The 25,266-nt window shown below is 37.7% G+C and overlaps 1 protein-coding gene and 2 non-coding genes across 5 annotated transcripts in view; 1 reads left to right on the top strand and 2 right to left on the bottom strand.

The window, feature by feature from the left end:
* Nucleotides 1-25,266, top strand: part of rl (Mitogen-activated protein kinase rl) — a 325,879-nt gene that overhangs the window by 68,104 nt on the left and 232,509 nt on the right. The gene's annotated exons all lie outside the window — the stretch shown is intronic.
* Nucleotides 13,307-13,379, bottom strand: TRNAV-AAC (transfer RNA valine (anticodon AAC)). The gene has a single exon. It is a non-coding gene; the product is annotated as a tRNA-Val (tRNA).
* On the bottom strand, nucleotides 17,426-17,498 carry TRNAV-AAC (transfer RNA valine (anticodon AAC)). The gene has a single exon. It is a non-coding gene; the product is annotated as a tRNA-Val (tRNA).

Genomic DNA, 25,266 nt, shown 5'->3' with positions numbered 1-25,266 from the left:
TGGTTCACGTGTAAAGGGCCTTAGAAAGTTTGTTTACAAATGCTTTTGTGTCGTTATCAAATGTTATGCCTGAAATCAGCAATCGACTAAATTTTCAATAGCGACCAAAAATATCCAATGACGCGTTCATCTAGATAAAATTGATAAATAGCAGATTTTTAGCGATGGGCCCAATCTTAGATCCATAGGCCAACATTAGAGCCATTTTCCTTACTAGTTAGATTAAATAATGTCAGCGTCACGCACACATATGACGTGTTTGTTTGTTTACATTTATCTGTTGCTTGCTTCTGTATCCATTTCAATCGACAGAATTGTTCAAAACTGTTTGAAAGCGTTTTTACAACGCGCCAAACTTCTCAGGTGAGTCTGACTGTTTTCGACAAACTCTCTTTCTTCGACAGCCTTCCCATTTGAACTGCGTGTTAACCAACAGTTCTTTTATCGGCAACTCGAAATCAGCCTGATTTTGTAGTGCGAACATATCATTTAATGAAAAATCTGGCATAACAGGATTGCTCAGTCGTAAAATGTAATCAGATTGAAGCTGATAGACTAAGAAACCTGAATACATTCAGGGAAGTGTATTGATGGAAAAATATAGTGAAGTTAACGATTACATTTTGGTTGCCGAAAACAGTCAATGCCAATGCCAAAGCCAACATTTACCCTTGTTAACTTTTTTAAGTCCGAAAAATGAAATATTTTTAAAAGGCATTAGACCAATCGCAATGGTCCGTATGGATCATTGCCGAATGTTATAATGTGATATATTGCAAGACGATTTTTATTGAAAGCTAGGCTAGGCTAGTTTTTTTACATTTTTGTAATTTTCCGAGATTTAGACTTCGAAAAATTTAAATTTTAAAAATAGCACTATTTTTAAGCTCTCAGATTCTAAGATAAAATTTTGCAATTCCGATACAAAATTTATCTGAAGATTTTTTTTTATAAGGACGTCAAATTAGTTTTGATGGAAATAGTGGTCTTCTACAATCCACTCTCTATAAGAATTCTGAGGACAATTTTAACGGAATTTAAATTGAAGTTCCAGGTTATTTTGAGAAGCATTGAAAGATAATTGTCGAATTCCAACGTTTTTTTGCGCCCTTGGGTCATTCGTGACTTGTCCGGGGTGAGATTCGAACTCGCGAATTTAGCGTGAGAGGTATGGATGCTAACGACTACGCCAGGGTCGCTTCCGAATTCCAAGGTAGTTCTCAGTGGGGTTTCCTTAACCTCAATCTACCTGTGCACCAACTCTCAAAACACAAACAATTATCGAAATATTGCTGGCAATGGATAAATATTGAGTAAACTCAACCGATTCGAGTTTGAATATGGCATTAAATCTGGTTTTCAAAGTTGGTGCACAGGTAAAAAGTGAGGTTACGGTAGTTCTGACGATACAAGAATCGGCATTATAAGTAGAATTCCAGGAAATTCTAAAGCAACTTTTAAAGAATTCTGACATCCTTAGCGTGGTTCAAAGGTCTGGATGTAAGTCGGGGCTTCATTAGTGTGATGTCAAGGCTTATGTCCAACTACTACTCGGTAGACGCACATCTCTACAGAATAAACCTCGTTGACAGCAATATGTGTAGGTATAGAACAGGTTATGATGACATCGATCACGCAGTTTTGTATTGCCCGGATAATGACGCCTTCAGAGCACGACAGTTGGATACCCTAGTGGCCCGAGGTAGACAACCCTTCCGTGAAGTAAGAGATGTATTGGGAACCCGTGATCTTCCCTACATGCAGGCGAACTACGAATTCCTTTGTTTGTCTGATGTTAGAGTCTGATGTGACCATTCCCTCCTTTCCAAACAACTTCCAGCCATTGTGTCCCAGTCTTAATATCCTCCTGTTTCGGTGCTACTTGCCCTTGCCCTGCCAGGATTTGGTCAGCCGTCCGAGAGTAGTATCTGAAGGAGGCTTCAAAAACCTGTTTCCTACCTAGCTCCTTCCAATCGAAATTGTTACCCATTAACCTAGAGCCCGCCACGAGTAATTGGTACCCAATACTAACCAAGAACTACTGCTGTGTAAAATGTAAATTCAAACATTACTGATGTTTGGCTCCGCAAAGTGTCACGCACGACTGAGCCTAATAAATAAACGAACTAGTTAAAAAAACCTTAATGATGATATGGACACTATCCGTGTAATGATCACATACATGAACAACTCTTAAAAATTATTCAATCACTCAATCAATCAGATAATTTTGTGGAGAGCTCCAATTGAATATCTATATAATTCCAAAAGCATTTCATATAATTTAAAAACATCTTTGCAGAATTTCAAGCTGTTTTGAAGGAATTTTCATGGAATTTCCGGCAAGGTCCCTAGAAGTAATTTTGAACATTATTTCCAAAAGTTTCAGAGTAGCGTTCTAGATTCTAAAGAAATTCTAATGAGAGTCTCATGATAATTCCAATAAAATTCAAAGAGATTCTTAGGTAAAATTTCCATACAATTTCGTGGTGAAATCCAAGGAACTTTTGAATTAATGCTTTCAAAATTCTAAAGGGCATATCATAAGATTTCTGTAGCGTTCTAGCTGAATCAATTCTAGAGATAACAACAAGGTCACCTTTTCGTGGTAGGTTACGGGATGTAAGATCTACCACCGATTCCTAGTCCTGACTACTTCAAACTAGGGGAATAGGATTTTTCAGTAATCCAAGGAACCCATCTTAGTACTTGGGCAAGGTCCATTAATTATGTCACGCAAATTTGGCCCTTTGTCACATTATCCATACAAAAGGACCTTATTTTTTTTGTATAGCTCGTCACAGTTTCCAAAACCCCTTCTCCCCCCTAAAAGTGTGACATAATTAATGGACGATCCCTTGTTACTTTTTATGCCTTGTTGATAGTGACAAGACTCGGCTTTGTCTACTGAGGATGATCTTGAAACAAGGAAAAAAATGAGTTAGTTGTCTTCATCTATGTGATTCCTATTCTTCTATTCGTTGTTCCCTAGTTTGAAGTGGTTGAGACTAGGGTTCTGATGCATGGTCATTATCGGTGTCATACCTTAATTTTATTGCTAAGGAATCCAATTTTGACTGACAAAGGGGCGCGCCTTTGGAAGGTGTTTCAACACTTCGAAGGGTATAAATAGCGGGACCTTTCAATTAGAGTCGGATTCTTGTAATAAATCGAAGACTACAAATCAAGAAGACTGGCAACTCTGCCAAAAATCAGGAGATAGCTAAAGTGGAACCTTTGTATGATGGTGTGTGTTAATTCACGAGTGCATTCACACACATAGGTAGACATAAATAGCTGTAAATTATTGGTTTTGTTATGATTGTCGTAAAAAGTGAAACGTTTCTTTCTTTGCTTTATGCGGACAACGAGTAAAATCCCAGCTGAAATTGAACAGATGCGCAAGTAAATTTGTTTTGAAAATTAAAGCTATGACAATGATGCCATTCACAATGATGGTAGGACCTTCCACTTTTCCTAAGCCTTTTAGTGATGCATTTATGGGCATTCGTATGGTGCATTAGTAAAATGCATGCCCGTTCCGCACGGCTTTGGCACCTGGTCACAGCGGGGGGAGTTAAGTTGTGACGATCGGCAACTTGGCACAGTACTCGCTGACCATTTAAATGTCACTGGCGAATCCGACACTGTTGTTATCATTCTCTGGAAGGGGTCGGTCGATTCCAAGAATTGTTAAAGCATACAGACGATCACTATCCGTTGGTTTCATGTTCTGACAACATTGGGATCGTATTCCTTTAACCTTTCATGTTCATTTTCTCCAACATTAGATTCTGCTACGCCTTCCGTTGGATCGTGATGTAGGTACCGGATCTTTCTTCTTTTTGAATCCTTGAATTCTCAGCAGCTTCCGAATGACGGTAGTTCACTCAACGGAGGGGGAAGCCGCCAATTCCTTATAATTGATTGCTTCCAACAGGCACAGTAAACAATATTTCGGTTCATCGTAAACAAGTAAAAGTTACTTTCACTAGGCATCGATCCAAGTTACAATCTTCTACTTGATCCACCATGACAAGTTTTTCGGTTTGTAGTTGGAAAACCACCAGCTTGCAGTGATTAGGATACAAATTGCCGTGAAATTTTGTAGAGAAACACTAAAACAACGAATACCGTGTTATGATTATTCGTTTCGGTGACATTAGGTCACACACACAGTCACTGTTAATGAGCAGTCTCACTAACAATTATGCTTCAAAGTTCCACCTTTGGTTGACAGAGGCGCTGTTATCAGTGACGTTTCACATTTGTATGGGAGAAGGGAACAGTTGCCAGTCTTCTTGATTTGTAGTGTTCGGATAAATGCAAGTGGCAACTGTAAAAAAATCGAATACTTCATCATTTCTCAATAGTGATGGAGTAATACGACATGCACTAAACTAAGAACACGGGATATACTACAATAGATCAATTAGCTGGTCGCAGTAGTGTTAGGTCCCGAACAGAGGAAAAAAAAAGGTATTTCAGAGAAAAATTTAAAGGGATTTTTCATATTGGGGAGCAACCCCGGCGTAGTAGTTAATAATATCCATACCTCTCACGCCAAAGTCACGAGTTCAAATCTCACTCCCGGCACAAGCCACGAATGACCCAAGAGTGTGAAAGTGACAATAATAAAAAATATAGGGATTTTTTTTTTAATTCTAAAAGAAATTTAACTAGAACTCCAAGTCAATTGTATGACTTCAAAGGAGAATCTATATATAGTTCTGTGGGAAATTCATGAACATTGTGAAGAGGATTCCAGGTCCACTTCTAATGAATATGCTATATAAGTTCTGAGAAGTATTTTAAATGAATTCCGTAGCCGCACACTTGTTGCAGAATGGTTGTGGAAACCTTTTTTGTGACTTATTTCAGTCACAATCCAGTTGCTGCAACTCTCTGTGTTGCTAATTGGGTTGTGATAGTAATTCCAAGGGTACTGATTTTTCCATAAAATTCCAAAGATAATTTCAACTGAATTCTAGAGCAAGTTACAAAAGATTTCCGCGATAAATACCAAGCGATTGAATTTTAAGGGAACCATGCGTACGGAATTCTGATAAGGGTTTTATAAGAATTCCGAGAACAGCTCCAAGGGCATCTCGAGAAGAATTTCTATAGAATTCTAAGTTGAATTTTCTGAAGAATAATGAGAAGCACTCCAAGATAATTGTGAGAAGAATTTAAGACAATTGTCCTAAATTCTTCTCAGAACTATCTTGGAGTTCTCCTTATAATTCTTCAGAAAATTCAACTTAGAATTAGGTGAATTGCATGGGAATTCTAAGGGGAATTCAAATGAATTATGAATTGAGTTGTGAAAGGAAGCTTCAGTGATTTTTTGAGGAATGAACCCCTTTAGGAGCGAATTTCTAGAGAATTCTAAGTTAAATTTTCTGAAGAATTGTGAGGAGAACTTCAAGATAATTCTGATAAGAATTTAAGACAATTCTAAGGTGAATTGCATGGGAATTTTAAGAGGAATTCAGTTTAATTTTAAATAGAATATTCGAAGCAAGCTTCAGTGATTTATTGATGAATGAACTCATGATGATTTCCTCAAGTTTTTAGGACCGTTCGGCAGAGAATTTCTGCACTGCTGTAAAGAGATATTCAAAGGACTCTCAGAGAGAATCTTCAACTCAACTCTTAAAAGAACCTTGTGAAGGGAAATTATTCTAAATGTAATTCTTGAGAACATTTCATATGAATCCTGTACTGAGTTCTGAGCGAATTTTCAAGGCAGTTCAAACATAGCCAAATTTTGACGTTTTCGAACGCAGAAACAAATTCAAGAGTCCGGAAAAATTTTGCTGTCTTAGTAATGACCCATTTAACCTAGTAATCCCTTCGACTCAATTGCATTCGATTATATGCTTAATTTATATTTATATCGTACTGCCGCACAGTGGGTCTAAAAAAAAAACGGTCAAAACCCTTTTCACACATTTCCCGTTGTTTTTGCGTTTAGGTGTCTTCAGAGAAGTTACATGACATATTACTCTGCATCTTTTGAATAATATAATAAAACTGGAAAGATTTATGAACCTTAATATTAAGTTCCAATTGTAGCAGGGCTTTTCCATAAATGTCACGTAAAATTAATGAACGGTTCCATTAAATTCAGAAAAATTGCAGGAATTTATCTGAAAACTTTTATGGTAAGCTACGTGAACGTTGTGGCTGTTCTGAGAACTGAGTTCCATGAATAACAGAAAAATTACGGAAACTTCAGAAGTGTTCCGATAGTTTAAAATATATTTCCAGAGTTTTAAGGCAGTTAAAATTAGAAAAAATAGTGGGAAATTTCAACAAGTTCAAAAAGTTATACATTTTCAGAGAACATCAGAGAGGTTAAAACAAATCAATAAATTCAAGAAACTGTAAAAAAACCGTCCGGAGGTTAGCGATTTTCAGGGCCGTTTAATTGAATTCAGGGCAGTTCCAGAAACATCCTCAGAAGAATAACGAGATCTTCAGCGTGGTCCACATATTTTCTAGGAACTTTATAGAAGATCCGAGTTCGGGACATAACACCACTGCGACCAGTAATTTGATCTATTGTAGTATATCCTGTGTAATTGGTTTAGTGCATGTCGTATTACTCCATCACTATTGAGAAATCCATCATTAGTAACACAAATAAGCAGTGACAATGATAATGACCATGCATCAGAACCCTAGTCTTAACCACTTCAAACTAGGAAACAACGAATAGAAGATAAGGAATCACATAGGTGAAGACTAACTAACTCATTTTTCCTTGTTTCAAGATCATCCTCGGTCCCGGCAACCCGAGGACTTATCACTATCAACAAGGCATACAAAGTAACAAGGACTAAGATGTGTTCCTTTGATTACTGCAAAATCCCGTTGCCCTAGTTTTAAGTAGTCATGTCTAGGAATAGGAGGACTAGGTGGTAGATTTTACATCCCGTAGCGTACCACGAAAAGGTGACCTACCCACGTTACGGGGCAAGGTGGTTACATCAGCTTCATGGAAACTGCTGGAACTTTGAAGAATTTTTAAGATCTGCAGGGAAGTCAAGAATACTTCACAAATGTCCAAGGAACTTTATAGAAATTCCAAGAACATCAGACAAGCTAGTTCTTGAGATCTGCAGACAAGCGGAGAGATTTTTAAAGCAGTCCCTCATGAATCTGCAAACTTTTGGGAAAGATTAAACATCTCTAAAAGATAATTTTTATAAATTCAGAATAACTCCATGAATTTTAGGAAAATTTCCATAACCTTAACTCCAGAGAACTCCTGAGAAATTTAGAAAATTTCATACATATTTTGCAGTGGTATCCCATAACCTCACTTTTTACCTGTGCACCAACTTTCAAAACCAGATTTAATGCCATATTCATACTCGAATCGGTTGAAAAATACGCTTAATCTTCTAGTTTACTCGATATCTATCCATTGCAAGCAATATTTTGGCAATTGTTTATGTTTTGAGAGTTGGTGCACAAGCAGATTGAGGTTAAGGAAACGCCACTGATATTTTGGAAACATAACATAAGTTCAGAAATTTTCACTTCCGGATAGCTTCAAGAACATCAGAGAAGATAAGAGAAGCTCAGTGCAGTTCATTTAACGTAACTAGAAATTCAGGGAATTTGCATAAACTTTAGCAAAGTTCTCAGATCATCAGAGAAGTCCTGAGAGCTTTAGAGATGTTTTTTAGATTTTTAGGTACTACCATTTTTTTAATGTTCAGACTATTTGAAGGATGATAAGAGATCTTCAAAGCAGTTTCTTTAATTTATTGCTGATACTTTAGAATTTTGGATTAACACATCATAATAGGAGCGTATAGCCATGACTGGTACATCTACCCTACATCATTATTCCATACATCAGCTTGAATTACGTTGATCGATATTACATTTTTTTTTTGCTGTGCACTACACCACCGGAGCCAGCAAAGTTCAACAATCCATCGTTGCTTATGCCTTTGTTGTCGTTTGGAACCAGTTTTGCGAGGTAGGTGACGATTGTGCGTATTTCTCGCGTAAATTTTGAAAAGGGCCTAGCCTGAACAATACGTAAAGAGCAAATTGAAACATTGTACGTCGCGTGAATGTGGAACTTAATGAAGGCCTAAGTACTTTTTCGTAGTTTTTAGTTTTCGGATTTGAAAGATCGTCGGTTATAGTGGCCTGCTTACTGAGCAGAAAAACGCGGTCCCAGGTCCTTACATATCAAAGAGATTTATAGTAAAATCGCTTGTGTATCGTGTATTTTGCGAAACTCGTTGTTGTCGTTGGTTCCGGGTTTGAATGGATACAAAAATTTGAGCAACGGTATTATGTGATATGAGGGGCTCGGTGGCCTTAGGGCAACCGTTTTTGCTTACTGAGCAGAACATCATGAGTCTAATCTCAGGCCCATCCACAATCAAGATTCGTCAATCGTTTTATTTGTTAATATGACTACATGGTAATAACAGCAACTCGGTGATTAAAAAGGTGCTCGTCTGCCTAGTGGCAAACGTTTTTGCTTACTGAGCAGAAGACCGTGGGTTTAGTCCCAAGCTCCTTCGCGTTATATGATCGTTAGGACATTAATTCAGCTTATCGTTTACCAAAACGAACCCTGCTGCAAACCCAACCCTCTTATCCAACATCCCAGTGATTCCTCGTGGAAGTGCAGAGGTGTTCTCGGCTTCCATCAAAGCGAGTGTCATGTCAACACAATCCTTCCCATTCCTTTCTTGACCTGTGTTCGGGCGCGGCCGGCGCTGGTATTGCCTAATTCAAGATCACCAGTTTTTACACATTGAGGATGATTGCTAGTCCCAAGCATCGTCTATTGGTTCTCTGTGTAATTACAGCTGATCTGGCAATAACAGAGTAGCAACCGTGGGCGGTCAATCAAGCTCAAGCTCAAGCTCAAGATACTTTAGAATTTTGGATTGTTCCAAAAATATCGGGAATGTTTAAAAAAATCAGGAATATTGTGGGGTTTTGAAGGAAACCCATCAATATCAGGAAAATTGTTGGAACGTTCTGAGAACTTATTGATAATATAGGGAACATTGTCATGGTGGAATGAAGGTAAGGCCTGCGAAGTTCAGGGAGATTTTAAGGGATGTTCCATGACCTTAAGATTCGAAAACTTTTGGAAAATTTAGGAACTTCTGGATAGATCAATAAACTTCAGGAAAATTGAGGGAACTATTAAAATGTTCTGATAAATTTAAGGAAGTCTGGAGAAAAATTTTGGAGTTTAAAGATCTTCAAGACAGTACCAATAACTTCAGAAATGCATCGAAAACATCTGAAAAGTCTAGACTTTTAAATATCTTAAAGAATTATTAATTATATTAGGGTTTCGATCCAGGAGTTGGGATCTTCGCAGGGCTAGTTTTAGTAGACCGTAAAACTTTTGCGCTGAACGGTTCATAGTTGGTTGGAAATGCTATCTAACATGAAGCTTTAGTGTGATAATTTATTAGCTAGAGAAAGGTCTGAAGAGAGTAGGTAGATAGTTCCGCTAGAGTACGGCAGTATGAAAATTGACTAAAAGTGGAAATTTAGCTAAGGGCCTTTTTGGGAGTCAATTCTTCCAGTGACGATGTCAAAAATATGTTTTCAATATTGCGTGAAATCTTTCAACATGACAATGATAATTCTCATCACTCAGCAATGTGACTCGAAAACTCTTTTATATGAAAATGCCTTATATGGAACCCACATTTGTTCTGTTTAGTAAGAAAAAACGGTCGCTCTAAGGCCACCGAGGCCCTCACATTACTACACACCACTTATAATCAACCTTGATAATGATTTTTTGAATAGATTTTTTTTAAAAGTCGACATCTCACTTTCACAGTGTTCAGTCGACTGTCAACAGAAGCAGATCACTCTCGATGTGTGCCACACGATCGTTTGTTTACTTAGCAGCAACAATTGTGTGGTCCTCTCCATTCATAAAAATAGCATCGAGTGCCACCTATACGGCAGGTATTCGAACTTATTTGAAACCACCAAAAGCTGACTGTTTGTACTTTTCGGTGTCTGGAAATTTCGTGACTCGTATTCATGCTCATATTAGAGATGATGTGTTGAACTTGCTTCGCATGTTTTAAAATTAATTAATCTGGATAGTAGGATATTCAGAAGATTGAATAAATAAATGATTTCTATGTTACAATCGCTTGAACATCTGTAGGTTATTCGTGACTTTTATGGGAAACAAATTTAAAAAAGTAACCTTAAACGTGACTGAATGTACTCCAAGGCGAACTCATTTAAATAAATTATTATTCTATTTTTTTCCACTTATTTTCTTAAAATCCCTTGGTACCGGTAATTTACCGGTACTGAACCTCTCAGTACCGAAATATCGGTACTCGCAAAAAGAATCCGGTACTGACAACCCTACTGATCACCATGTTGCAAAGGCAACCCTAAGCCTTCCAAATAAGTGCAGTACCCCTATGTTGATCTTCTAAAATGTTCGAAGACATTATGGAATGATTTGATAGCGAGTAATTCCTGAAAATTCCTTCACGTTTTGCGTGTTTCAATCCACAACACTGTGCGCTATTAGGATTCGAATGATATATGGTTAACCCAGTGCAGACATAGGCTTTTGGTTTACGTAAATTGTGTAAATATTCAGCTGGTTAATCGTTGCACCAGCTCATTCACCGGATCTTGATGAGCTTTCACGGTTCATACCGTAGCTTAAGCGACCGTAATATTAAATAATGTCATCAAAGCTTGACGGTCTGAACTTGTTTTCCTGGGCTCGTAAAGCATTTTTACGTTCTCACGGAAGTGAAACTGGAGCAGACACTTGTCTTCATTTTCACGACTTTTTTTTATTGTTCAACGACAAGTGCTCAGAATGATGTCCACTCTCGCTCGTCAACACAACGAACTCAGTGAGCTGCTGTTCGTTTGCAAAAACAGAACACCATTACTCTAATTTCTCCGAAGGAACACACAGTATTATTCCAAAATAATTGCCGGATTTCCAAAAGCCTCTTGGAATTCACTTTTCCGAGCGTAAAAGAAAGCGATTAAAATTCAAATTTTCCGACGAAGAAATTGATTGCTCAAGGACTTGTCTTGATTGTTGTGGGACCTTCCATCCCATCACTGTCTATCGTGGGTGGGGTCTGTCATTTGTCAACATCGCTTCCTGCTTCCCCAGTGACGAAAAATATCGCACATAAGATCGATGTCGCTGCAGAACGGGCAATCAAGTGAAAATGGTAAAATAAATTTCTATTTCCCCATGATGGGAGTAGCATCCTCAATCTGAAAAGAAAAATCGGCTTACAGTTACGGCGTGTCCCTCTCGCTTTCGCGAAAAGAATGGCACCAAACATGACTAATGGGACCAGGGTCTATGTTTCTTCTGCGTAGTAACCGAGGTTGGACCTCGAGAAGTGAATAAGTCGATTCCCATTAAGTCCGGCAGCTGCTCCGGAGTTGTTTTTCGATCCCAGCTGTCTCCAACGGTTGAGTTTTTTTTTTTTTAAAGAAAACAACTCAGCTACCCGAAATATGGTTCGTCCCTTCGTCCTCCATCAGTCGGCCGTCGTCGCCAAGTGCTGCATTATCATGATATATTTGATGGCATTTTTCAAGTGAAAAAAGTTCAGGCCTGCTGGAGGCAAATGGGACGAACCCACAAAATACGACGGGAACGACATATTGAATCCCCGATGGAAGGGGTTTGCTAGAATTTTGGGATTCTGTTTGTGGAATGTTCTCGGAGCAATTATTATCCGACAGACTGGGTCGCCTGACAGGAACTTATGGGCCTTTTTTCTTCAAAATGCTGACAGATCGTTCGCATTACAGAACAATAATCCTAATTATTTTTTGGAAACAAATTTATGACATAGGACAACAATTTTCGATTTACCTCGGTTTTGTGATAGCACTGTGACACATAACTAATTGTTTTAATTACGTTTTGGAATCGCCAATTTACACAGCTTCCAGCAGCCGTGATCGTCTAGTGGTTAAGCCGTATTAACTCCGGGTTCGAATTCTAGTCACGGCAATTATTTAATCCTCATTGAATCATTGCCACGGATGGTGCTTGATTTTTTAAATGATTTACGTATTTTGTGACGCATACAGTTTGAAATAGATTTTCATTATCATCCTCTTAAAATAACTTGTTATGCTTTCACATAAAGCGTTTTAAACGTTCATCCAATGACGATCATAAAGGACACTGGACGTCCTTGGTGACTCCCAATAGATTTAATAGAAAGCTATTTTCACCAGCTCCAACGATATAATCCGTAAATGGCGGCCATCCATTAAATTTCAATATAGCTCCATTTAGTTGGATGGTTGGAGCTGATGCAGGGATTTCTGTGATGATAATCCCAATTTTCCTCTTTTACAATCGAGCGCCACAGGGGTGTGTCAATCTGCGTTCCCAACCTTGAATTTAACCATTTCACCATTTTTTTTTCCGAACTGAGATGCACGCAAATCAAACGGCACCTTTTTCCACAATCAATATTTTCCTACAAAATGCTCACTTGATTGGCCAAGATTAATTTTGTTAAATTCATTGAAAAACCTTCCGATGACCACATTACAGAATCTGTATATGCGCTGTTTCCTGACAGATTCCGACCCATTTTAATACAAAACTGTAAAAGAATCTTACATTTCCCGGTTGGGTGTGACGATGATGCGCTGGATTTCACGCTGTTCAGACATTCCTCCACAATTCAGCCGAAAGCAATTATGATGGATGGGTGGATAAATGTGGAACTCTTTTTGCTTCAGGAAGCCTTTGGTCACTTTTTTTTTTCGTCCCTGAATGGCCAACGTTTTCGCTTTTGCTGGAATAGATTGAAATTGAAATGTTGCCTTATCACTGCCTCTGTGATGAGTTTTTGCTTTGTGTTTCAGAGGACTATCGCATAACTTTTTTGTCGCAAAATATTTGCTACTTTCGTATGACATGTGTGCTTGCCTAGTGGGGAAATCATCTGATTAGGTTATTCGAAGCACAAACTACGTCAGGGTTTTCTCTCTGGGAAAATTAAATTTAATCTAGTGACGACAAAAGAAAATAGAGAAGCTTTTGGGATGTTATCTATCGTGCGGTACGAAAGTGAACGAAAGCGATCCGGATTAAGTTTCATTGATATTAAGATTAAAATCGTAAAGCCTATTATGCCGCAAAGAATAGTTACTTTTCAAGAAATCTGACACATGCATTATGTGTATGCGAGGTAGGAACGATTACTTGGATAAATTGATTACGGTGATTCAACTTGAAACGAGAATCAATAAAATAAATTGTTTCCGCCCGGGATCGAACCGGGGGCCTTCCGCGTGTTAGGCGGATGTGATAACCACTACACCACGGAAACTTGTGTTTGTTCGATTGATTTTTCTCAGTTTTAGCACTGAATGTTTAGCTGAGCTTAGCTTAGACTGAATGCACATATCAATGGTTGCTACTCCGTGATTGATCAGAATCAGTGAAAGTGTACCATGAATCAACTGAATGGGGCTGGGAGTGACCGTCCATTCTCATTGTACAAGTTTCAGTGACTCCATATTTTGTAGATCAATAACGGCGCCGGCCACGTCCTTGCAATCAGGTGGGACAGGGGAAGGAATATTAGAGTGACCTTTGTTGTTTGTGGGCCGTGTTTACCTTTGCACCCCAACAGAAGACACAGGAAAGGAGATTTCGTTAGTAAGTTGGGTTCGATGGATCAGGATTCACCTTGATAAGTGATGCGACCATGACCATGACTCAGTTATAACACTGAATGTTTATCAGAAAAACTATTTGTTTTAAATACGCTTCAATTTTCACAGCTTCCAGTAGCCGTGATCGTCTAGTGGTTAGGACCCTACGTTGTGGCCGTAGTAACCCAGGTTCGAATCCTGGTCACGGCAATGGCCTTTATTCACAGCGAGGTCATTGTCACGGAGGAGGATTTTTTTTGCTTAAATACTCTCAGTAGGTCACTTGATCTCTAGGCACTGGTAACACCTTGAGTTAGTTGGATCAGGCTATCAGGTCCTAGGGCTGGTCTGGATCTTTACCTCATTGGAAAGATGCACACTAGTGTTACCAGATCAGTGGTAATGTGAACCAAAAATGTTTTTTAAAATAAGCGGGATTTGCTTTTTGCTCTGAACTGATTATTGATGGTTAAGTACAGCATTTGTAAATAGTTAGTATGTTGCATTTAATTTAAAAGATTCAGTATAAATCGGCTTTATGAATAATTATTTAATTGTGTTTTTTTCTCTTACGGGCCAGCAATCTTTTGGAAAGCATTACCACACAGATTCTACACTGGGTTTGGAATTTATGGCTGGGTGGCGATTTTGCTTATATATTTCTATTCTAGAACAACCTACTTTGAAGAAAGGTGTCAAGGTTGATCGAAAGATGCCGAAGAACCGATAGAGACTGTGAAGAACCAAGGATGCTGGTGGTCGGTGTACCCTAAAGAATACCAACAACATCATTGTAATGTACAAAGTCACAAATGTACACAAATAGGTAGTTTCTTACTAACTTTATTGTATAAATCATGTATTTGAACTAGCCAATTTAAGTTTCAGCTATTTATGTTTCGGCATCATCAACCCCCCCCCCCCCCACCGACTTTTCCCCTGTGGCAGCTAATTCACGAATGGCGATTTGGGTGATTTGTCGAAATGGTACCCCAGCGGTGGCGTTACTGCTGCTCGCCAGAGATGCCAGATTGTTTTCTATGCAATTCCGTAGACTTATTCAAATCTACGGATTTTTACGGATTTTTTTTAGTCGAAGGTGATATTTTTTTAGTTCTATGGTGATATTTTACGTTAAATGAAAAATCGATGAATGAACTTTTGAAAAATTACTAGGGACAGCCCTCTGGGGTTGTACGCAATGGTGACATCGGACTACGTGGTCTTATATAATAAATGTTATTTGTTAACTGCAGCAGGACTTGTGTTTTGTGTAGGAATAGGAATTTGAGCGGGGTTCTCTCTGTTTATACTTTTTAGTATGACTATGATTGCCCTGAAAAGAAGCTTTTGATATGAATTTTAGTTGGGACATGTTCAGAAATTTAACTCTTTTAGAAAATCTTGGTGGCCCTGAAAAGGGCCGATGGTAGTACAGGCATGAATACCATGATACTGTTGCACCTGTAGTTTTTGGCATACTTTCACTGATTGCTTCCCTGGGATAAATGTTCAGCCATAGCAAGATGTGCGCGTGAGGACTTCCACGGTGCTTAAAACTCAATCGTATGAACCAGCTTGTACACACAGCACGTGATTGGATCATCATTGATCAGAGTTGTTCTTTGTAGTGCAGTCAATTCCTGGATAGGATCTGTTAAGTCATTGCCATTGCGTCCTTCTGACAATGTAGGAGATTCAACAAATGAGACCACTTCATCGCATTTGCACTAAGTGAGTGGAGCATCGTAGGCTTTCCCAATTGTCGCATCATGGTGAACAAATTTATCTTCCTTTGTTACCAATACTGTAGTGAATTCGGTATTGATTTGAGGAAGGATAGATTTCGCTCAATGTACTGCTTGTCCCCGTGCACTTAAAAGTGTATTGCAAGCCTTCGGAAACTCTAAAGTGAACCCTACACGATTGCTTTTATTGACAATAATCGTATTGTCAATACATTCTATATTGACGTCAATACATTCTATATTGACGTCAATACATTCTATATTGACGTCAATACATCGAGATTAACAATATTTCTGAATTCACATCATCAATATGATTGTCAATAATTCTCCTTCGCGTCAATATATTGATGCGTGTGGGGTTTGCTTAAGGCGTAGAACTTTCATTGTCATATACAACAAATGTTGTGGTTTGCCCACACGCCTGTCTTGACGACGAGTTTTACTGGATGCCATCATGAAATATGTCATCCGAATCCCTGGCTTGATTAATGACAGATGAACCCTGTTTTGCGTGGGAGTGATCTCCAGGCGTTTGTCCTTATTCCAAAGGAGCGTTTCCTGTTGCCCAAGGAGCAATTCTGTCTCATTATCCACGGCAATGGTTTGCAGCTCAAATTGAGGATCCACTGCAGGGGTTTCAAGACCATCTATGGCGATCTGATCAATTGTGATCCCGTAGCGGTGATACAGTGGTGTCGTAATCAAATAAGAAAGCCACGTTTTAACCGTAGTTTCCTTTATAAAGCCGGACAAGTACGACGACTTATGGATTACGTGCTTTTTGATGAACACGTTGAAGGCCTGATCATCATCGAGCTGACGGAGAAGAGAGCGGCGTCTCTCTTACACAACGCGAACAGTAGAACAACATTCGAGCAAAAAGAAAATTATCAAATAACTATAATATGACACATGTGATTTCGTTCTAATTCCTCAATTTAGTTTCAATGGTTCATCTGATCAGAAATGTTATTACTAGGACATCGTTGCTTGCTATTTTCAGAATTCACACAAGCACACATCAACAGCTCTTATTATGAGAAAAACTCAAATACATACATTCGCTACGGCCTTCGGTGACAGTGTCGTATGACAGAGCCTATCGTATAACATTGGTACCCACTGTTATATGAAAGCTTGTTTTGCAAGTGTCGGAAGCAAAGGCAGTCGATTATCTTAGAAAATGTGTCGACTACGGTCGACCGACACGACTTTTATTCGCCTTCACACGGCACCGTCGAAAATTTTTCTCTTCAAGCAAAGATTTACAGTATATTATGGGAACTTTCTCCGGAGTGAAGAGTTTCACGCACAGCCTGACGTTTGCTTACGGGATATTTCATAGGAGAGAAGAGATACAGAATCGTCGTCAACGCCAATTCTATCAAAAAGCGGATACTTGAGCAAGAAAACGGTTGTATTTTACTTTATGCTTCTTTCCCTTCAGAATCAGATTATAATCTAGATTGTAAAATTCGATTCTGAAGGCAGACGTATACTGAAGAAAAAATCCGTAGAAACTGTACCGAATTCCGTAGATTTTCCGTATTACCGCAAAAATTTGTAAAATCCGTAGATCTACGGAGATTTCCGTAGATCTGGCATCTCTGCTGCTCGCTCTGTTGCACTTTCGTGAATTACACAGAACTTATTTAACCTGCTGGTAAATATGCTGTGATGCCAACCCCCTGTCTACTGGTATAGCATGGATGGTGCCTAAACACACCAGAGACCTGGCCCTTGACCCCCTTCTATACTACAAAATGAGAATGAAATGAAATGAAATGAAATACTCTCAGTAGGTCACTTGATTTAGAGAGCTTTAAAACGGCAATAAGATTTTTCATATACGCTTAATGCTCAATTCAATTTCCCCTTAAAAAGGCTGCAATAACAGTCAGCAATATGTCGATTGAATTCGTCTAAAGATGGGCTAAATAAAACCGCATAAGAAATAAAAATAATTTTGTTTCCGCCCGGGATCGAACCGGGGGCCTTCCGCGTGTTAGGCGGATGTGATAACCACTACACCACGGAAACTTGTGTTTGTCCACTGAAAATGGCACTGATGAAGACTGCACATTGTAGTCGAAATACGTATCTGTCATGAATATCAAAATTATTTAAGTGGAATTAAATGCAAGATTACCTTTTTTGCTATGTATTTTGTGCAATCATCTGCTTGGTAGAATTAACACTTGTTGATTTTTTTTTAACAGCCTACTGCTCGCTTGAATGAATGATTTTTTTCTTTAATTGATTCACTCAAAAATTGATAAAATGCTCTTTCCGATAAAGCAATTGAATTCACAAAAAACTGTCATAGAAACAGTGAAAGTAATAACATTTTTTTTTTTTCATTCTACTAAAGTACAAAGTGGTTCGTAAACACTCTCATTATAACTACAATTTATTTAAATTTTAAAACTTTAAAATTGGCTTAACTGAACTAGAATTTAGGGAACATTCAAAATGCCACACAATAATCGGAAAAAAATAATTTAAACAGATTTATCAACTTTTGCTTCATATATTGCAGTTGTTTCTCAAGCATAATAGACCACCGTTAAAAAAAAAAACTAATTTTAAAATCATGTTATCAAAATTATAATAAGATCCCTTTGGTTGTAAATTTTGCTGGCCACATCCGACAGAAATTCTTATTATTGAAAATTCGTGAATTAAGTTGATAGAAGCATTAAAATTTATTATAAAAAAAATCAATTGTTTTCTAAAAACGTGATTTGTAAAACCGGATTTTTTTTTTAATTATTGCCCAAGAAACCCGGAAAAACACATGGAATTTTAAAAGTAATATTCAGTTGCCACCCTGTCTCTGAGACTCCCTTGAACATTTCTTTACGTCAGTTCAGAAATACTATGCAGAACACTTCCTACAAAAATCATGAAATTCATCCAAAAACTTCGATTTTCCAATGATTCATTCAAGAAACTGAAGCTTCTTTTCATTATTATATTTAAAATTAGATTGTCTTCATCAGTTCGCGTTTGGTTTTCAACGGTAGCAGTTCAGCTCGTGCCGTGTTGTTCTGTGTGTGCATTTTGTCTTCCCTTTGTTTGTGCGTGCTGGCGTTCCGCCTCCCGGACGAATGTTGTCATCGTCGTGTTTGTGCGTTGAGGTTGTGTTTCACAAATGAAATCGAAGTGTGCCGTGGGCGCTATTAATCGCGGGGGTTTTCGGTGGCTGGAGTTTTTGGTTCTGATTTCGGTTTTGGTCGCGATTTGATTCGGCCGGTGAGGAGCTGGCGTTGCAAGTGATTGGGAATGGAATGTGGATGCAGTCCTTTTTTTCTCTGCTGAGATCCCTTTAGTTGGAGCAGCTAGAGTGTGTTTCGTGGTTGATGGGGTTTGCGCTGCTGTGTGAGAACCGAAAGGCGAGAGTGCTGTTTTTTACACCGGCTGAAGAAGTAGCGGCAGCATATCTATTGGAGCTCTCCGAAATCATCGTGATGTCATGGATTCCTTCGCAACATATCGGGTGAAATCATTCCTTTATTTTTCTCTTGATCCCATTTTATTTGCATCCTTACATTATTAGTAAGTAGAGATAAACATATATATTTCCTTAATATAACCTTGCAATTTCAGTACATAGAGCTGCATCTTATTATATGTAAAATAATTATTATTTTCATTGCAGAATATCAACTATTTTATCTATATACATTTATTCTCATTATTTCATATTTATTGTTCTGTTATATTTCATTTCTCCATTACATAAACTTTCATTATATTAATAAATACTGGATTGGGAAGGAGCATCATGGTATCATTTGACCTGGAACTGGACGATAGAGTGGTATGACAACCGGAGTATAGGAGGGAATAAACACTATCATTATCTTTATCCTACCGATTCGATTGTGGTGGTGTGAATTCTACTTCAACAGTTTCAGTGAGATTGACGCGCCCTTCGTTACAAACCATCCTATAGGAAGCTTAATAAGTATTGCGAATTGTGTTATTCGATGTGTTGGATCGTATCGTTGGAAGGAGATTCTTAAATTCCCGTGGATTTCGTGTAATTGTCTCTGCTTACTGGTCCGCACCTCCGTTTTTGGCCCTTCATACAGCGATATTGTGAATTCAGATCGGTAGCTCAAATTGATCTTGCTATTAAGTGGAGCTGCATACATGACAAGATCTTTGGAGGGATGGTGGCTTCCTTACATACATACATCAATATTTAAAATTAGATTATCTTTATATAATTTTCATGAAATTCACCGCAGAAAGTTTAAAATTCTGCTCAGAATTTTCTATATTCTTCTCGAAATTTTTTCAATTTTTTTTTTTAAATGCGTTCAGCTCAGCATTCCATTGGAACTTCTGAATATATTTGAAATTATTTTTAGAATTACCTTGGAAGTATCCCTACAGTTATTTGGAAATTATCCTCAGAATTATATACCCTTGGTGTTTCCCTAAAATTGTCATCAGAACTCTCAAGAAATACTTTTCAGTATTGATTTGGAATATTCATTAGAAATGGGACCGAAATCCTTTTCATAATCGTCATGAAATTTAACTCAGAATAACCAAAAATTGTACTCCGAGCTCGCCGTAAAATTCACCAGGAGCTCTATTCACAATTGCCTTGGAAATCTTCTTACAATCGCCTTGGAAATCTTCTTACAATTGCCTTGAAGTTGAAGTTAAGACTCTCTTAGAGTTCTTTTTAAAACTCTCTTTGGTGTTATCCCAAAAAATATTCCGAAATGCTTTCAAAATTCCTTTGGAATTTTCAATAACATTCTCTTGATAGTTCTTCAAAGTCACAGAAAAATCTTGTCTAGTCTAAGAGTCTTGAAATTTGTTTCAAAGTCCACAATATTTTTTTTAGCTTAAGATAGGATGCAGTTTATTTTTTGACATTAAAAAAAATCAAAATTCAAACATATAACGAAAAATCCCAAACACGGACGTAACGATAGAGCGCAAATCGAACACATGACACATTGCGCATGCTCACATTAGCGAGCTCACCGCTTGGTTGACCGCTCACCTTTTCAGCAATGAATGGAAGGGAAGAGAAAAGCAGAAGTAATAAAAACGCTTGCCGAATCGTTTTCTTCGTCATTTACTTTCGAGCAGCGGACGGATAAGCGTCGGACATATGAGTGGAACAGCACGCATCGCACCAATACGAAGACGACGATGACGCGTCATCCGGTCGGAATCGACTTGCGCTGGTGTAAAACAGTCAAGTAGCGCTAGTTGTTCTTTCACAACAATCCAATTCAATGCTGGTCGGAGCACTGGTCTGGTGTGAATGTTGCCATATACTTACAACTAGGAACGCTCTGACGAAAAATGCTCCAAAAGGGAGGGGCCTAATAAGCTATTCTGCAAGCATAAAACAGACTATCATTCAGTGAACGTGATCAGTTGCAATTCCATTAGCTGTTGGGACAGTCATCAAACTAATTTGAAAAACGCAGAAAGTGGACGCGGACATCGCATTGAGAAGCATTACCAACGGCAACGACATCCTTCGAACGTTACACAGCTGAGTTTGACTACAATGATCACCTGCGTAATGCTGCTGCCAGGAAAGCCAACTGAGCACGCTGTCTCTGGAGATACCCAAGTACACCAGTTTGTTCGCTTCGATCCAAAAAGGCAGTTTCATTTGCGACGGAGATGGTCAACACAAATTTGGTAGGACCCTGAAGGACGCGGTCATCGGAGGCTCTCTGAGCAGGGCTGGTAGCAGGTCACTTTTTAGTGACTTTGTCACTATTTTGAAGTCAGTCACTAAAAAGTCACTTTTCAAACCAAAAAGTCACTAAAGTCACTATTTCCCTAAAAATAGTCACTAAAGTCACTTTTTCACAACTAAAATAGAGTGAAACGGAAAAAATATCAACAACATTTTTAAATTGAGTACTTGGCACTAAGGAAGTTATAAAAGAAATCTGGGATGATTCCTAAGGATACTACCAAGAGAACTTTAAAGAGTTCGAAATAAGTTCCGAGAAGAATTCCAATGGAATCGGCTTTTGAGGGTTCATTTTCAAAGGAACTCTTCGAAGAGTTTCAAGGGTATTCTGAGATGGATTTTTGTTTTGAGAATTCTGATAAAATACCATGGGAATTCTGAGAAGAATACGAATTGAATTTCCAATATAATTCAGGGGAGAAGCTCAAGATTATTCTAAGCAGAAATTTGATGTTAATTTCATGGAAATTCTAAGGAGAATTCAATTAAATTTTAAATGGATTTATTGGAAGAACCTTCATGGAAATCCTGGAAGAATAATTTAAAAATCAAATCTAATCTGCTTTAACTAATTATGATTTATTAATGTATGCATGAAGTTATCGATTTAAATAATTGGAGATGCTTAACGTCAAATATCAGACTTAAAGTGAACATTTTATACGATAGATGAGAAGATGAAAGTATAGAGTTGAGTAGTATTGAGGTAGTGTGAAAATTCTATATAGAGAAAGTAGAAGTAGAAAGCGAGCAAAGGCCATTTTTTTAAGAAGTAACGAATCAGGTATAGCAATCAGGTAGATGCTTACGTCAGATGGCGATTTGAATGTGAAACAATTGATTGAACTGTTTCTGCACATAGGAGGTACATGAGCAAATCGGCGATCATCCCTTTTGCCAGTGTAGCGGAGTGAAACACCCCTCACTATCCCTCATCAACGGATGAGTTTGGTAAAAGGGATGCTCTACTCGATTCGTACCTTCCTCAAAATTATTTGAAGCTCGCTTTTTTACTTTCTATATACAATTTTCACACTGCCGTAGTACAACGGAACTATCAACTCTATACTTTATTAAAATGTCCACGTTCAGCATCTCCAGCTACGAAATTAATCTATTTCCAAAAATGTTGTCCATTGTTTTGCAAAGAATTTCCAGAATGAAATATTATTTTTGTTAAACTTGCAAAGTTTAAGAGGAGTGGAATAATTCTAAAAAAGTTCTTGAGATCATTCTGAAATTTTTTTATGAAATATTCTTAGCGAATTATCAAAGCTATACCAAAATTTTAAAGATTTCAATGGCAGAATCAAATTTAAGATTTTCGATAAAAAAAATGCTGTCGTTGTAATGATCTATTTAACCCTATTTAACAGTAACATTTGAAAAAATCTTGGAAAATCCAGAAATTGCACTTCAAATGCTCTTAATAGGAGATTCCTTTGAGAGTTTCGATATAATTAGAGGAAATCATGAAATGTCATTTTATGTTCCATGATAAAAACAGTTTATTTCAATATTAAGCTTTATTTGAGTTTCTGAGTCATCATATAAATGTAACTATTGGTTACTTATTTATTATTCAAAAGTCACTATTTGGTCACTATTTCCGTAATTTTAGTCACTAAAGTCACTACTATTGTATCGCATCAGCGCTACCAGCTCTGTCTGAGTACCATCACCATCTTTCGGACGTTCCACTGCAGTTGTTCCGGTAGGCTGACTACAACATTGATCACCTGCATAATTTCAACCGCTTTGCAATAGTGTAAGCACGCCATCCCGAAAGTACCAGCATGTAAATCTCTTGAATCCCAAATGGCCCCTATATTTCTACGCTATAGAATTTCTTTTAAGATCCCTAGATGGTGGGTAAAACAGGTTCTCGAAATTGAAATATGTTTGAACCATGGAGAGAAATAACAGCAAAGAATCATCAATCAGTGCCAATATCAGTGTTCGGAAAATCACTTTCAGCTTTCGGTCATTGAGTCTCCGTGAGAGAATAAACTTGCGTTAAGGGGTTACGCCACCCTAGAATACAGAAAAATGCACCAACTTCGTTATTTTTTTTTTGTTATTTAATAAAGTCACATACTAAATTAATTTATATGGGCTTATAGTACACATAATTAGGGGTGCTTACAGTATTTTTTCATAAGGGGAAACCATGTGTGGCAGTTGGCAGCACTGCGAGTGTTACGCGGCCCACACTTTCTTCGTCGTAAATATGAACCTAGAACAAAAACGAGTGGTTTTTCCTATTTTATATAAGAATACCTAGAGAAGTACATACGGAGATGAATTTTTTTTTGAATTTTACGCAAATGGGACTTGTTTTTGCAAAAAATCAGTTTTTTCGCCTGAAATTTGTTTCTAAAATTGTTTACCACAATTGCATTTTTTGATCAATTGAAAAGTTCGTATGTACTTCTCTAGATAATTAATCAGAGAATGCAATCGTCAAAGTCTAGATCAAATTGAGTCAAAATTGCAGATGCTATCGTGTGAGCCGCGGAGAGAAATGTTGTATCGAAAAAAAAAACGCGGTTGAAGTTTGAGGTACAGATTCAGGTGCGTAATGCAAAGTTTTGTAATTTCGCTTATAACTTTCGGAATTTTAATTTGTTCGACATGGAACCAATTGTCCCTTATTCTTGACACTTCAGAGTACTTTTTAAAAATTGATTTTTTGAAAATCCTAGGGTGGCGTAATCCCTTAATCATCCAGCTCTAAACCTTCCCGCAGACGTCAATTGGTAGCACGTCTATGCATTTCTTGTTAGTTTGCCATCCACTGAAGCAAATAGAACAGCAATATCAGCAAATAGTGCCAAAATAAAAGGAGCGCCAAAAGGTAACAGCGATTAGTACCAATTCGTTCCGTACCCTCCCTCACTATTTTTCATCAGCTACACGGTAGCCGTCCCAAACGTTCAAAAGGACACCAGAAAAAAAATCAAATAACGGCCCTTCTCAGCGCCACCATTCGAAAAACAACCGGCCATTATCAGGGCCACCAATTCAAAAACGGAAAGAGTTAAGATAATAGATTATCGATCAATTAAAAGAACTAAGGCTCAACAGGTTTGTTCCACTCACTAGCGGTCATACGTCAAGCTTCCGTTCGTGCCCCTAGGCACAGACCCTTCTTCCGATGACTTCGGATTGCAATAAATAAATATTGCTATTTTATTCTCGACGCCAGTATATTTTTAAATTGAGGTCTGCAAGTTTTAAGTTTTTTTCAATCCTGGATCATAATTGTTTTCTGTTATAAGGGAAATTTTAAATAAGAGTTATAGACTACAGTGATATTTAGCTCATGAATCCGCATTCAGAGATGTTTAGTATCCTCAGATCTTGAAGTATTTTCTGTGTCTTATTTTCTCCATTATTTCACGTAAAAACCCTTTTTCTCAAGAATCTTCTTAGAATAATCCCAGAGTTCCCTAGAATAGAGATTTTACAATTCAATGAGCATTTATTAATGCTCAAATTATTGGCGATCCATTTTAGGTCACCATTTTTCAATAACGATTTGTTGGATTTCGGCATAAAAGTATTTCTGAATATAAACTAGACAAGTTTTAAAATGAATGGAACTTTGACGAATTTGTAAGATTGTAGGCTCCAAAACATAATTAAAAGATCCTGAGTTTACTAAACTTTTTGTTAATACATTTTGATACATTTTCAACATCTGCGTGGAAACTTGGACTAAGATTTTTGTAACAATGGTTCTGGAAGATTTGAAATGGTTTAAATTCCGGGCATAGAACATGTGGTTAAAGGTTGTTTCATTGTAGGGATTTCAAGAAGATTTTAAGCTTTTTCGTTCAATTTGAGAAAAGTAATCAATATTTTTACTTAAGGTCTGTATCCACATTAATACACAAAATCCGAATCTCTCTGTTCAGACACGGTGGCTTATAAAATAGGAATGTCACCTGGTTTTGTCCAAAAATCAAAAAAAGCGTGTGAGGCTGAAGTCGTATAAAGCAAAAACAGTACACCAAATCGCAATGCACACTTCACCTGTCACAACCCAGTATTAGCTTG

The sequence above is a fragment of the Ochlerotatus camptorhynchus genome, unplaced genomic scaffold (genome assembly GCF_037179485.1).
Source record: "Ochlerotatus camptorhynchus isolate MF236.1 unplaced genomic scaffold, CSIRO-AGI_Acam_v1.1 ptg000080l, whole genome shotgun sequence".
In the NCBI taxonomy this organism is placed as follows: Eukaryota; Metazoa; Arthropoda; class Insecta; order Diptera; family Culicidae; genus Ochlerotatus; species Ochlerotatus camptorhynchus.
This window is presented reverse-complemented; position numbering and strand designations above follow the sequence as displayed.